General features: G+C 52.8%; 1 protein-coding gene across 4 annotated transcripts in view; it reads right to left on the bottom strand.

The window, feature by feature from the left end:
- The window catches only part of Spsb1 (splA/ryanodine receptor domain and SOCS box containing 1), a 59613-nt gene that overhangs the window by 11595 nt on the left and 32363 nt on the right, over positions 1-15655 (bottom strand). The window contains exon 1 of one of the 4 annotated variants that reach the window (XM_060379037.1): positions 14037-14166. The exons of the other annotated variants lie outside the window; for them this stretch is intronic. The gene's annotated coding sequence lies outside the window, so the exon portion shown is untranslated. Of the gene's footprint in view, positions 1-14036; positions 14167-15655 lie in introns of those variants that run through there. 4 annotated transcript variants of the gene reach the window in all.

Here is a 15655-nt window from a genome sequence, read left to right as displayed (position 1 = left end):
TCGGAACGAATGGAAGTACATTGCTCTTGCTTCACTGTGTAGAACGCAAATCACAGCAGGGGCAGATTCCCTTTCCAGCAGTCACCCTTCACAGTCACAATGCCATGCAGCCCAAGGCGGGGACACTGATACAGACATCAACTCTGGAACGGCAAGCACACTTAGCCAGGCTCCACAGCCCAGAGCCCTCAGCAATTCCTCCTCAGGTCCTTACCCTGCCCAGACTGGAGCCACCAACAAGCCTGCTTCAAGGTCCCTAGCTGGGCCCTGGATTCAGATGGACATGCAAGGGGCAAGGCTCATCCGCTAACCCTCATGTGGTTCTGGGCTAACCTGCAGATGATGGAGTGCTTTGTTAGAAGACAGTTTTCAACCAGAAGAGCATGTTTCACCCTTGAGTGTCCCTGCTGCAGCCCAACTCCACGCCACCTCCCTTCCCCTCTGGCTTCACCAGATCCGTTACAGAGGACAGGAAAGTGGGAGCAGAGGGGAGACCCCACTGCATCTGTCTACTCGACCTCCAGTGAGTGTCAAGATGAGGAGGAGGAGGAGGAGGAGGAGGCTGGAGAGCGGGACTGGCAATACTTTTCCCACCTGTTGCTGCCCAACCTTGGAGCAGGGGAAACTGCAAAGCATTTGCACTCCCGGGGGCTCACTCACAAAGAGAGGTGCTGGAAGATGGCTCAGTGGGTAAGAACCTCCCACAAGTGTGAGGACTAGAGTTTAGATCCCCAGAACCCATGTAGAAGTTGGGTGTGTGTGGTAGCTTACTTACTATCCCAGTGCACCTGGAGGTGAAGGTGGGCTCTCTCCAGAGCAAGCTAGTTAGATAAACGAGCTAAAATGGGGAATTAAGTGAAATTCCCCTGTCAATATATAAAATGAAGAATAAAGACGACACCTGAAGCCAGCCTCCACACACATGTACGTGCATACACACAATCAGATATACACACACACACTTACCCCCCCCCCAACACATACACACTCCAGAAGGAACTTTTGGCTCCCCAGTTTGAAGACAGGCTCCAATGAAGGAGAATGAGGAATGTAGGCTCCAGGATACATGATCTAGTGGAATGAACACCAACAAAGATGGATGAAGGCCAATAAGCCACAGTTGCTGGGAAATAGGGTCACTTGTCCCAAGGAGCTCTAGGGTACCTGAATAAAGCGGATAAATGGAATGTGAAGGAATCTAGAAAGAAAAGGCTGCAGGGTGCCAGGCTCAGGGACACCTGGGGACTGGAGAGCATGGGTCTCCCATTCAGCGATCACAGGCCCAGGTGGTGGGACAGGGCTGCAGTGGGACCAGTGTAAGCGTCCGTTCTCTTGGATGGGAAAGGTCCACCAGGATAACGATGTCTTTGGGGTGGAAAGGCCTCCTGTAGGTTCCATCCCAAGGGAAGCACCTAGGTGGAGGCTGAGCCCAGTGCCCTCATCCTGTGGTCAGGTCCTCCCTTCCTTCTTGCTGACAGAGAGAACTCAGGATGCTCATGCAACCCCCAACCCCAAGGATACAAGTGTCTCTTTGGAAACAAGACAGTACTGGTGTGCCTATGTATCCACCCTGAGCTGGAGGGCCCCTTCACGCCTGCAGACTGCACAGGTTCCGCAAAGCCCTGCAGAGACTGTGGACCTACTTCTGCATATCCAGGTGCAGCCATCCTGCTGTCTCTCATCTTCCTTGGTGACACTAGGGATTCAACCCAAAGCTCTGTACATGCTACATAAGATCTCTACCACCGAACTCATCACCAGCCTTTTAAAAACTTATCATTTTGATCCAGGGCCTCATGCTGCTGGCTTGCCCACTCATTCGTGCCTTTTGCTTCAAGTTCCTTGAGTTACTGCTTTGATGTCTCAATGAACGTATAACCTCTAAGCTAGAACAAACCCTTTCCTTACCTAAATTGCTTCTGATCAGAATGTTTTATCACAGCAGCAGAAATCAAATGACAACAAGCAGAAACAAGGAAATTCTATGTGTAAAGGCTCCACGCTAATTGTCTTGGGCTTTGTGGACCAGACTATTCAACTTCACCATCATAGCACATGAGCTAGCACATAAGCAAGGCACAGAAGCTGCTTCTCAGAGCTGCATTACAATAAAACTTTATTTATGAAAACAGGCCAGCCCTCAGCCTGCTAGCCCAAGCTAGATTATGGCTCCTCCTCTGCCTCCACTGAACAAAGTTTTGTGAAGGCTGCAGCAGGCAGGCATAATGTGAATATAAGAAGGAATCCCCTGGTAGCCTTGGAAAGAACAACCCAAAAAAAAAGTTACCTCGGAGCGTGTCCACTATCTGTCCAGGTCATTCTCATGCGTTCTAGTTCTAAATTGCACCAAAGGCCTGTGTATGGCTTAGTGAGTTCATTAACACCCACACTGTGCTGAGCTGCGTCCTCCCTGGCCCATAGGAAGAAGGTGAGAACAGCAGGCGTGAAATGGCTATGAATGATGGGTGTCCACAGGAGAGAAGGTGTGGGAACGAGGATCTGGCGAGAGGGTCGGCACAGGTTAAAGAGTCTCCAGTGTTACGGAATGATTCTCTCAGAAGGACAGGCCAGGGATATGGTCCAAGCACTCTGGTGTATGTGTGCCCCATCCCATCATCGAGTCACCTTCTGAGTGGTCAGCCGCCATGGCAATCCTAGTCACCCTTGACTCGTCTTTTGTGTGTGTCCAGGTTGTTGGCTGAAGATGACCCTGTGCTGTTGTTCAAAGCTAGCCACCTCCTGGCCTACATAAGTGTGTCAGAGCCACACCGCTTCCCTCCTTCCATCCACTTCAAAGTGTGCCCGTGCAGGGAGCGTGAAAGGTGGCCCAGAGGTTAAAAGTGCATACTGCTCCTGCAGAGGACCCAAGTTTGATTCCCAGCACACACATTAGTTCACAAGCGCCTGTAGCTCTAGCTCCAGAGAACCTGGTACCTCTGGCCCCTGTGGGGACTACACTCACAGTCACGGACCCCACCCCACACAGATGAGTCATGCCATGCAGAAGTGGTCTTCCTTTCTCACCTCTCCCTGCGCTGCAGCCTGCACGGCGCGTCCCCAGGCCTGTCTCCAACGCTCCCACACTCACTCGGGACAACTGTGCCTTGTACACCAACTAAGTTTCACTCTTGGTTTTTCCAAGTTCCCATTTGTTCATCTATAACATGGGCATCACCTCTGTATTGTGTGCTTATCTGAAACTCAATAGAGACGGTGCCCTAAAGAGGACTTGGTACAACTAGCACTTAACTTTTGATGTTCTAGAATGTGCTCATTCACTAAACAAAGATCACTGTGAGCCAATCTTCCTGGTTACCACCCCTGGCCCAGCCTAGATGAACACAGCCTCTGGCTATGACCCCAGCACTGGAATGCTGTCCCACAGAAGGCTAAGATGAAGGACTCCACTAGGCCAGAAGTCAGTGAACTTGTTTTGTGAATGGCCAGATAGTAAATATTTTAGGCTTTCAGACAGTGTGTAAATAAATGGGTGAGACTATGTCCCAATAAAACTAAGAAAACAGAGAGCTGGATTTAGCCCATAGCCATAGTTTGCTGACTGACCCCTCTTATAAAGCTGTGAAAAAAATTGCTGACCTGCTCCCCAAAATACCTGGCCATGGAGCTCAGGGTGGGGTGGGTGTACATCCATGACTGCTGAGTGACAGAAACATGGGTGGGCCTGCACAGCTGTGGTTAACACTGGACAAGACAGGCTTCACTGGGCCAGTAGGGAGTCCAGCAATGGGGACTAGTGGCAGGAAGTGGGGGGACCAGCCTGGGTCACCCCATTCCCGACTGTTCTGGAAGCAAAGTAGAGGCTCAGGCTTTATGGGGTTCAAATGTGCCACGAGTGCCAGGACCCGAGGTTACCAAGGGAGCAGATGCAAGCCTCTGAGAGGTGGGAGGACTCGGCCCTCGGCCCTATCCAGGAGCTGCCAAACCATGAAGGGCGGGAAGGGAGTGGCTGTGTGTTGCCTTGTAGGCTGAAACTAGACAGCAGGGAGCCCACAGGGACGGGCTGCCATCGCCGTGTGCAACCAGCCATGGCACCCACGAACGCCTACAGAGACATGCACACATGCCCGTATGCACAGGGGCACCAGTGGGTGTTAATGATGCCAGTGGTCACCGAGGCTGAGGAGCAGGAAGTTGGTGGCTCTTCCCAGAGTCCCTTACCGGCTCTCGTGCTCAGAAAGTGAACTCTGGCGTTCACCACCATCTTCCTCCTCACAGCACCTGCTGGCCATCCTCGTGGCTAGCCAAGCCCCGAAGTCCTGGCGGCACCCCTCTCCCCTTCCAAATGCTGGCCACCCTGAATAATGAACACATCCCGCTGTGCTTAGCCTCAGGGCCGCACCTGCCAGCTGCCATACAGTGACAGAGCTGGTGACTCCCAAGGACCAGGGCCACGCCTGAGAGAGGACTGAGGAGGAGGAGACATACAAGCACTGTGTGTGAGCACGCGTGTGCGCGCGTGCACACTCTAACTGCACATCTGTTACTCTTATCGGGCATCACGGAATATGTCCAGTCATTCTCCCAGCAATGTTCTTCTCCAGATAAAATCAGATTAAAGATCAACAGAGGACAGCAGGGAAAACCATCATCAAAGGGAGAGCAGGCCTTCTGAGAGAAAGGATAAGCCCTGCACAACAGACTAAGAGCTTGGTGAGTCACCAAAGAGACCTACCTCTTGTTTGGAGTCTGAGTTCTAAAGTCAAGACCAGTGACAGGAAGCATGTGACACGAAAGCTACCTGAGTAATTACTCAGAAAATGATATGTGAGCAGCTTCACGGCTCATGGCGGGCAAGTAACTCCCCCCCCCCCCCCCCGCCGCCGCCAGTGTGCAGCCTGTCCCCTTGTTAGTGACATGTGGCTGAACTGAAGCATGTGGCACAGGGCTATGGGCTTGGGGTGGACCCTAGGCTACGGGTGGGGTGCCCTGGGAAAACTCAGTGTTTTCACAGTTCTCACCTTTCTGCTCCTCATACCCCAGTTCAACCCATGCTCCACCAGTCACAGCCTGGGAATGGAAGCACCCCATCCCCAAGTGCACCGTGAGATCTTCCTTTCTGTGGCTGGAGGGTGGGGTGTGTGAGGGAAACACAGAAGGGAATTGATGCAAGAAACAGTCAGGACCACAAGCAGGCAAGATCAAAGCCAAATGCACTGTAGACACTGGCCCTGTGAGCTGGCATCTGACAGGCCAGTTTAAAGATAGACAGACAGACACGCACGCACGCATGCACGCATACATGCACCATGACTGAGTCTATGCTCCTTTACAGTGGAGTGAACCAGATCAAAGGCGCAGGAACTAGGGACGGGCTGTCTGCATCCACCAGACCACACTAAACCCTGCGGTTTTAATTTCTTCCGCCTTTCTCTGAGGAAGAACTCCAACCCCTCCCCCAACTCCTGCCACACACAGAGCTGGGGGTCATTGCTCAGTTCCAACTTCACTACAAAAGGCAACAAGGGTCAGGGGCAAAAGCTTTCAATCTAGATCAGGTAGCCCAAGGCACCAGAAACCTACCAAAGGTGGCATCTGTAACAGACTTTCAAATGCATGGTTTGGCTCTAACAGATGAACTGTCAAAGCCTTGGCTTTCCAGGGGCAGCCTTCCATGCTCTTAGGCCAGGGCCCCTTGTTGTTATCCAGGACATCAAGGAGGACAGAGGAAATTGGCAGAAAATTATCAGCTCATGTGATAAACAAACCCCCAACCAGGACAACCTTTTCTGCAAGGGGTGTGTCCCTTCGTGTGCCTGTTATGACACCACTCCAACCAGGTGCTAACTAGTCTTTCACAGTCTTATCTCCCCCCATCAGGGGTGGTGAGACCCCTTTCCCACCCCATCCCCCAAGGCCTACACACAGGAGCACTTGGATGAGCACTTCACGCAGCACAAGGTCCATCCAGAAGCCCTGCAAGTGAGGCAGCTTGGGATAGGCTGCAAAAATACACCGTGAGGCTGGTAGAACGGGTCACGAGAGCATCTCTGAAGGAACAGAATTTGGTCTCTTCATGCATGGGTGTCTGTTGCAGGCATAGAGAAAGAGTCAGAAGAGCAAACACCAGGCATTTCACAGTCCCCTGTAAAATGACCCTGCGACACTGTGCTAGGAAAAGATGAGGCATGTCTATTTTAGACACTCTAAGGTCATGACTGACAGGAAAGCAGAGTAAAGGATAAGAATGCTGGTCAAGCTCCAGGGCCATCCCAAAGAAAGCCATCATTTCTGCAACTGATCCTGCACTCTTTCTAAATCACCAAATCGCTTTATCCACTGAAAACAGAGCAGCCAGTCCCTCGCCACTTGCCCCAAACACAACTGCTCTATTCTACAAGTCAGTCAGGTGGGTTCCACTCAAGCTCTGCCCCTTCTGAGGGCCTCAGAATGCTGCTCCATAAAACCCAGGGCTGCTCCAGCCTCAACAGACTAACTCTGGAAGAAGAGGAGAAGGAAGAAGAAGGGGGACCTCAGAGAGGGACATCCAAAGGGACAACTTTTGGCTCTTGGCTCAGACAGAACTTCTGAACTTGCCAGCCTCGACCTGGAACCCTACCATGTCCCTTCAGTGAATGGTACAGCCCCTTAGACCTCACCTTCCCCCCAAAGTGCTCTCAGATGATTTGGCCCGGAGTCCCTCTTTTTCTGAAAATTAGCTTTTTACTGTAGGGGGGCACTGCCAAGGTGACTGGGGGGTCCAGTGTATGGGAGTGAACAGAGGAAGGCCACCAGGGAGTAAGCAGACACACGCCCACCTCCTGAAGCTCCGTTCACCCTCACTACCCCTGACCCCAGAACAGTAAAACCATTGTTTTGACACAAGATGGAGAAAGAATGAAATTCAGGATGTGGAACAAGGTGACCTATTTATAAAGCCTCCTTTCACCTGAAGATCAAATAGGCTCCCTCCCTCCGGTGGCCTCCCTGCCTCACACATCAGTGGTTGCAGCCCAGGGTTTTGCAAGAGTAATGTGCCTGGGGCAGAACAGCCTGTTATTATATTACAGTGCAGCCTCTGCAGGCTGGCTGCGCCACTGTCTGACCGCCTGCCCCGGCCCGGCCTGCTCCTTAGGGTTTGCTGCTTCCTCCAGCTGGAGGAACACAGGTGGCAGGATGGGTTAGGCGGGGAGAGCGCTTGGGGTGCACCGCAGGCTGGGCCACAGAACAAAGGTGGGGCTCCTGCCTTGCGGGTCTGCTCTCTCACCCCGCCCAATCCCCTGCTTGAGAGGACCTCTCAGGCAGGGGTACCAAATTAAGTCTCTGCCCCTAGAACCATCAGAGAGTGTCGGGCCCTTCTGGGAAGTTCTGATAGGCGATTTTGGAAAGAAAATCCCACATAGTCCAGGGCTCTAGCCTCTGGCCTCAAAAGAGTGAAAATGCACCTGCCGCAAACACCTACGAAAGGACCCAGATTACTCACCCCACTTTCAGAAAGGGCTTGAAGCAGTTGCTCCGTGCCCCTGGGAAACCAGCAAGACATTCATACAGAGACCAAAAATTAAAATAACAGTTAGCTAGTCTGGGTAGAGCTGGAGGGCTACGGCCTGGGACTCAGTCGGGGAAGCTCCGTCACAGGAGGGGCAGCCACAGTGTGTCCTTTGCACCTTCAGTGACAGTGGGAATAGTCTAGACTCTGGGCTACTGCTCACCCCGCCTACGGAGAGTCGGTCACCAACTGGGCTGCTGGTGCTGGCTCGGAGAGAGCCCGGCGCTCCCAATAGCAGCAGAAGCAGGGAGAGCTATCGAAGGGGCCCCCAGAGAAAGGCCCTGGCTGCCCCATATCCGTAACCACATCAGCTCCAGAGAAAGGCAGGCGATGGTGTGCCGGAGGTGGGTGCCTGCAGCCCCCCAAGTGGTTACTCTTGGGAGAACCTGGCTCCCCACCAGGCCGGCTCCAGGCATCGGATGTGAGGCTAACAGGTGTGAACAGCTTACGGCCTCCATCAAACCAAGCCTCAGCCTCTGGGCCCCAAGGCTTAGGACAGCAACAGCTATCATGGTGACCTCTCCCCACAGAGAAGGTTGCTTCTTGAAGTTCACCTCACGTCCTTCCAGGTAGAAGAAAGACCAAGATATGTACACTGACCTTCCTTCTAAACCATTCCAGACTGCGGACACGATGAGGGGGAAAGGTCACACCACAGCCAGCACGTGGGTTGTTTTCCCTAGCCTTATCTTAGCCCTGCATCAGTTTCATATGCTAACCTGGGTTCTTTGTAAGGATGGTCACAAATGGGGTTAAGATTTCCTCTTCAACAGTGTGACCTGGAAGCATTTCCTTTAGTTCACTCTCACTCTCGAAACCTTGGCTTTCAGAACCCCCAGCTCACAGTCACCTTCCATGGAAGATGCCACTCACCTGCCTCAAGGCTTCCTGGTCTCTGCACCTCAGAGAGACAGCTGAAGGTGCTGAAGAGTTTTCTGCCAGGCTAGTTTGCCACACACACACATTGGACTGCTGCCAATGAACTTGGAAAGAACTCTAAAACTATCCGGCAGCAGTCTCAGCCCGCTTCCCCGGGTGGGATTTCATTAAACAGGAGGATCTCACGGGTGGGGAAAGAAAGCAAGGACTATAATCTCTCAGGTTCCTATAGCCTCCGGGAACCTGCCCCTGGCCTTCCTGCTACAAGCCCAGAAAAAGTCCTAAGGCCCCAGCAAGTGCAAAGGTGGATTGATCTTGCACTTCAGAAAGCTGAAGGCTCTGGGAACAAATTCCCATGCACCGGCTTGTCACACTTAGGGAAATACAAGGAGGGAGAAAATGACCTCTTGGTCAGTGCACAGAAAACACTATCCCTCAGCCATCAAAAATGCTGTTGGTAAGGTGCTGTAATTCCAGCACTCGGAGGTAGAAGCAGAAGGACTGAGAGTTGGAGGCTAGCCTGAGCTACACAGCAAGTTGGCCAGCTTTATTCAGCAAGCCAAAACAACAACAAAGCTGTTATTCACTGGCAAATAAATAGAAAAGTGAAAATACTGTTATGTTTAGCAGGAGGGATGTATGGGTTGCCCTTCCTTTTAAATCTCATTTTGTTGTCCTGTGGTTGTTGCAAAGGTAAACGGGCCTGAATGCCCATCAACAGTTGATGTGATTTACTAACTGCAGCACACACATGGAATTCAGCTGTGAGAAGGGTGGCGTCCTGGTACATGCTACACTGTGGGTGAACCTGGCAAACTTTACGCTAAGTGAAAGAAGCCAGACACAAAAGGTCACACAGCCTATGATTCCATCTCATGGAATGGCTTGACCAGGAGAATCCATATCGAACAAAGCACATTGCTAGGGGCCAGTAAAAGGGCATGGGAGCGGCTGCTAGAAGCCTGGGCTCTTGGGGAGGGACCCAAGTGTGTGTATGTGTGTGTATGTTTACCAGGTGCCACTGAATTTAGCTTAAAAAAAAAGACTAATATCAGGTTGGTAAGCTGGTGCAGGGTGTAAGGCACTTGCCACCAAGCCTGACAACCTCAGTTTGATCACAGGACCCAAATGAAAGAACTGACTCCAAGTTGTCCTCTGATCTCCACTTCTGTATAGCATAGCACACATGGATGCACACACATACACACACACACACAATGTAATTTTTAAGAATACGGGTTAATGTGGACTGGGGAGACAGCTCTGTTTGTAAAGTGCCACACAAGCCTGAACACATCACCCTACCCCCAGAACCCATGTACAAAGGCAATCCTGGAGGCTTGCAATCCCAGCTCTGCAGAGGTGCGGACAAAGAACCCTGGGGATCCTCAGGCCAGCCAGTTTAGCCTGATCAGTTCTCCCTCGGCTCCAGTAAGAGGCCTCATCTCAAGGAGCAACACAGATAGCTCCTGATGACAGATAACACCTGTGTGGGCTGACCCGTGTCTTCCACACATGCACGTAAATCCCCCCATGTACGTGAACACACACAAGAAGGTTATTCTTATGCTGTCTGACGTTAAGAAAGCACAACTGAATGAAACCATGCGCCTTTGCCTACCCGTGAGCAGAGAACAAGGGTGGGACCGAGATAAGAGGCTGAGGGACACCCAGAGCCTACAGGACCCGGCTGGCTGCGTGCCAGCTTGCATCCAGTGTTTCACACCAGCCACAGCTAATAGCATTCAGATGTGGGAGTTAAGAGCCTTCTGCAGTCTGGTTGCTAGAATCCTCTGTCCCTGTACCCACACACTGGGTTTTTTTCTTTTCTTTTCTCTGCAGAAGAAAAAATGCGCCGAGCTTGGCTTGGCAGCCATGCGTCCTTGAGCAGGTACCTATCTAGTACCGATCTAGTTTCTCTGGAGGAATGTGTGCTTGCATCTCCCGCCTGTGCTCAGACAGAAGTCTTGGGAGTGGTGGCCAGCATGCCCAAACTACAACAGTGTGGAGATGCTGGCATGGGAGAAGTCTGCCAGGGCGGCACCCGGGCCCAGCCCACGTAGGAAGAAGACCTGCTCACGTTTCCAGGACCTGCCTTAGCACAGAGCAGGTCCGCACCCCAAGGCTTCGAGCACTGGCAAAGGCCCCACTTTCTGCTATCAGGAAGCCATCCTGGATTCTCGCCCCGTTTTCTCCCCCTAGTCGCCAGCGATGCTACACCACAGAACTCCTGCCCATACCCAGGAAGTCCCAGGCGGATGCTCAGTTGGACTGGGTTTGTCCACACATGCAAACTCGTTCTAATGAGCAAAGCGGTGTGTTCTGGGGACATTACCACTTACAGCCCAAGCACCTCAGTTAGGTGCCCTCATTTCCCATAGACCCTTTCCAGCTGGGCTGGGCTTATGTGAAACATAGAAAGCGGCTGTGAAACAGGGTCAATCAAAGAAGACGGGACTGGTTTAACCATGCGCCTGTGAAACCGCAGAGAGCATGTGCAGTCTGGAGTTGGGCTGTCCAGTATCAACGTCTGCTCTGCAAGCTGGGTGACCTTATCTCTGCACCTCTCTGACCTCTGGGTCCCTCCCCTCATCAACTAAGGTGAAGGTGGTGATGGCCCAACCTCAGTGGCTGCTTAGAGCTTAAAATGGAGATTCCATGGGAAGTTCAACAGCAAGTGACCAGCCAGGGCCAGAGAGATGAATGGTGCTTGCCACCAAGTGTGAGGACCTGACTTTTCTTCCTGGGACCCTCAGGGCAGAAGGAAAAAAATGACCCCCCCCATAACCTTTCCTCTGACCTTCACACCTGCTTCATGGCATTGTGCATAGTAGTTTTGTCCAGAGATTAAAACGTTCCACCCTGCAGGGAAACTCCTCAAGCAGGAAGGTAAACAACTCAAAACAGCTTCAGGAAGTCCCTGAAACCGACCAGATTCACTAGGCCCCTCCCTGCCAGCAATAAAAGCAGACAGTCCGCTTTTCTGGAAACTGAACTGCAAAGACTATGAGACCAGATCAGATGCCTGGAAGAAACAGAAATACAGAGCTATCGACAAGAAGTTTAGATCAACTGAGGCACCCGAAAAAGACACTCTCCAACCACTTGAGCTGCCCAAAGGCTGTGCAGTGTGCTCTGGGTTCCCAGCTTTGTGGGCTGTCATGCATGCTGGCGTGGGCTTTGGTGATGCAGCTGCCCGAGCCATTTCTGCTCCTGTATGTAACCCCTTACCAATGGTCCTATAATTAACCCTAATAAAACTCACTGGTTTACCAAGTTGGACTTGGTAATTATCTATACTTTGGTCTATCATAGGTTTCCTATGTGGGGAGAGTAGAGGTATGCATTCCATTTCCCCAGGAGAAGTTCTGTCACACAACAGACACGTACATGCCTGCACACACACACAAACATTAAAAACAAACAGACAACACTGGAGATACAGTTCCAGTTTAGTGGTGTGAGGAAAAAGAAGCACAGAGGGGTGTGTCTCCTGAAACAGGGTTTCAACACAGACATAAAAATCCAAAACCATTCCCTACCCCAAACTCACAACAGCCCCAGATGCTATGACTTATCTCTGTGGCTATCTTGGGCCATCTCAAATTCAGTAACAGCTACAGAGCCCTTGGAGGCTTCACCCAGTGTCTGGGGGAAGGAGGGGCCCTTCCCTTTCCTCTGCTCCCTGACGCTAGGCAGGCAAAGCCTGAGTACCAGGAAAGTTTCTTAGGAAAGCATTTTGGACCTGGGGCCTCTCCATTCCAGTTCTCACATCTTGAAAACGTCAAAGGGAAAAGGGGGAAACTGGCCAAATAGTCATTTAACAGGCCAACCCAAGATGACAAAGAGTGGAGAGACGGAAGGTACTTGCTTGTCCCAACAGTCAGCTCAGCCCTGGGGACATAAACAAGCCCAGGACCGGTCGCTTTAGTTAGCCCAGCTCCTGCCAACCCCAGGTACACACACACAAGACTCAAATGTGTGTTTTATACTGTGGCCTTGCTGGCAGAGAGCTCTGTAAGCAGCGAGGCCACGTTTCAGAAAGGTATGTCCTCTGAAGGCTGAGTTTCCCATGACATAAGGCCGCATGTCACCTTTACAGGCACATCCCTGCCTCCTGAAGGCAGAAGCAGGAGGGTCTGGCACATCACAGCTGGGCAGTTGCCACCAGACCGGTTGTGGGAGACCACTCCTCAGGCCCTCGCTGCAAGCCTTCCTGCCAGACTCAGATTTCCACAGCTGGAGCTGGACCACGATCTCTGCTCCTACCACAGGCACTGCTGAGCTCGACTGCTGTCTGAATTTCCGTTCCCATATCAAAAACGTCTCTTTTCTGCTGAGGCGACAAGACCCGCCAACAAAACAAGCCGCAGGGACCTGCATCGCTGAGGCTTAATGGTATCAGCAGCTGGGCTGGTGGCAGGGACCCGTGTGAAAGCTGCACAGGGAGCTCAGCCCCCCTCCTTTCCTGCACCCCACCTCTCCTGATTGGCAGCTCCCTCTCCAGGCCCCCAAACAGAAAAGCAGACAGCAGCGAGATCCTGCACGTGGAGCAGTGGAGCACTCCGACTTTCTCTGACCCCTCCCAGGTACACAGCTGCTTTATGAAGCAAGGACCAGTCAGCTGGCTTGACCTACACCTTGTGACACCTAGAAAATCCCGTAGGCATGCTAGGAGCTTGGTGAAGACGCAGAGCCTCAGGTCCCACCCCACCAACTTGCTGATGGGACCTGAAACAGACCTCAGCTGGCTTGGGGTTGGCAATGCGGGCTCTTGGAGGCAGGGGCTCGGAGGAGATATATTAGGAAGACACTAGGTAAGTGGGTCTGAACCTGGGGGTGGAACAACCCTTTCACACGCTCGCCTAAGACCAGCAGAAAACACAGGCACTGAGATTCTTAACACGAGCAAAATTACAGTTAAACGAAGTAGCAACAAAAACACGGTTTTACGGTTGGGGGTCACCACAGCACGAGCAGCTACATAAAGAGTCGCAGCGTTAGGAAGGTTGGGAACCCCCACCCTGGATGGAGGGCACCATCTCCCCCGAGGAAGCTGATTCTAAAACACAGCAGACCCTGGGAAGGGGGTGGCAGACAATGTTCCCTGGCCTGAGTCATACACAGAGTTGGGCAGGGTGGCCGTGGCTCCTAGACCTTACAGAAGGTGGTGGCCACAGACAGCACCCTGAGGCTGCTCCTCCACTCACATCAGGCTTCCTTCTGCCCACCCTTCAGGCTTCAGCCGTCCTGTCAGGGTCTTATACTCCAAACACCCCTGCCAGTTAGCAGTCCGACCCCGAGACCTCTCAGAACCGTGTCTGATGTAAAACATTCTTTGCCCCTAAATGAACCACATTCTGCTAAGCCCATCTATCAAGATCTGCTCCAGCTGCCACGATACAGCCTTCCCTGGTTGCCTCCTCCACACAGCCCTCCCTGGTTGGTCTCCATGGCTGCCTGCAGCTGCCTCACAGAGCCATCTCCTCCTCCAATCTCTCCCTGGGGTGACCTCAGGACCCTGGGCCTACAGGAACCTAGGCAGGAGGTCAGTCACAACCCTGCATCTTGGCTGCAGTCCATGAGCCTGTCCAAGACCCGCCCACATGCGGCCAGCCAGCAAGTGGCCTCACAGTCTCCCAACACCTACCACAAAATCCAGAGTTCTGGAATGTTCCAGGCAAGTGCCTTGGAGAGAGGCCAGGAGAAAAGTTTGTGGGTCTTCATCACCAGGGGTAGAATCGGAGCATAGTAAAGGCAACACTGGGCTGCTAAGACCCAGGTATCCTCCTGAGTGTGGCTGCCCCACAGGGTCCCCAGGCCTGCTGTGCCTGAGCTGCCTGGATCAGTCCTGGCTGGGGCCAGCTCCACCGTCACCAAGGGGAAACGGCCCTTGGTTACCACTGGCCTAACACAGAAGGCAAAACAAACACGAAGGCCTCGCAGGCCTCCCTCCTCACTGCTGGGAACAATTACAGGGTGACCGGCCCAGCAGTGTAAGGGCTCTCCAAGGCTGGAGGCTGCGAGCCAGTGGGAGGCCAGTAGGTAACACACTCCCTTCCCTTGTCTCTGTGTATTTCCCAAAACCTAGGGACCCCTTTGCCACCCCACTCAGACAGACAGGGAAACACACTCGAGCTCCAGTAACTGCAGGGTCATGGCCAACACAGGACAGGGCATAGAGCACAAAACTGTTTTCCACCAGTGTGCTTGGCAGGTGCGTAGGTGACACTCCGTCAGACCTCAAGAAGGGGTCACCAGAACCTCAGCCCAGGCAGGGGGAAGGCTGAGGATCCTACCAGCCATGACGACCCCTGCCCATCTCCTTCCCTCCCTTCCCCAAGCAACCTGCTGTCAGATGACTGGACTCACCACTAAGGAAGAAAAGGTATTTCCCGCCAGGCTCCAGCCAAACCCAGCAGGAGCGTGGCCAGGGCTGCGCCAGGGCCCTGCACTGTCCTGAGGTGGAGCCAGCACAGGCCAGGCACTGGTCGCCACTCCCCTCTATCCCAGCACATCCACATCTTCCCCTCAAGCCCATCCTCTTCTGAGGCAGGATTTCTCCCAAGCAGGGACACCCTACTGCCAGGACCGTAAGACATCGTAAACAGACACTGGAGGGACGCGTAAGGAGAAATAGGAGACAGAAAGACCCTCAGACCCTCACCCCAAGTCTCCAAGGGACTGCAGGGGACTTCACTTTCTGGGTATCTGTGTGACCTATGTTCTCTCTTCTCTGAGTCGCCCCATCTACCTAGCATTCCATGGAGTGGGGAGGACACAGGGGGTCCTGACCTTGGACAAAGTCCAAATCCTTATACTACAGGAGCCACCACAACACCCAGAAGACCTCATAAGCGTTCCCCACCCTCGGGCTCACCTGGATTCCCCTGCTCCTTAGCCTCCCTGAAGCCATGTCTGATGACAGTAGTTAGCTGACTCTGGCTTCAGGGAGGCAGAGAGGTACGAGTAAGCTCCAAGATGGATGCAGAGAGGTGTCACTGGCCCCCACCCCCGAGTATATGCAACTGGAACCCAGGACCCAGTCCTCAAAACCAAGGGGGACAGAGCCAGCAGAGTACTGGAGCTTGGTAGGAGATCAGGGTGTTTCTTACCCCTCTCTCAACCCTGTCCTACTTTTTCACACACACACACACACTGCACAGTGTTTGTGCCCACAATCCAGGAAGGCCTCAGGGTAGAAATAAGTTGACCATTGCCCTTACCAGCCAGGCTGGGGGTCTGCCTTGGAGTGGTCCGTTTTTAAAA

The sequence above is a fragment of the Meriones unguiculatus genome, chromosome 3, assembly GCF_030254825.1.
Source record: "Meriones unguiculatus strain TT.TT164.6M chromosome 3, Bangor_MerUng_6.1, whole genome shotgun sequence".
Lineage (NCBI taxonomy): Eukaryota > Metazoa > Chordata > Mammalia > Rodentia > Muridae > Meriones > Meriones unguiculatus.
This window is presented reverse-complemented; position numbering and strand designations above follow the sequence as displayed.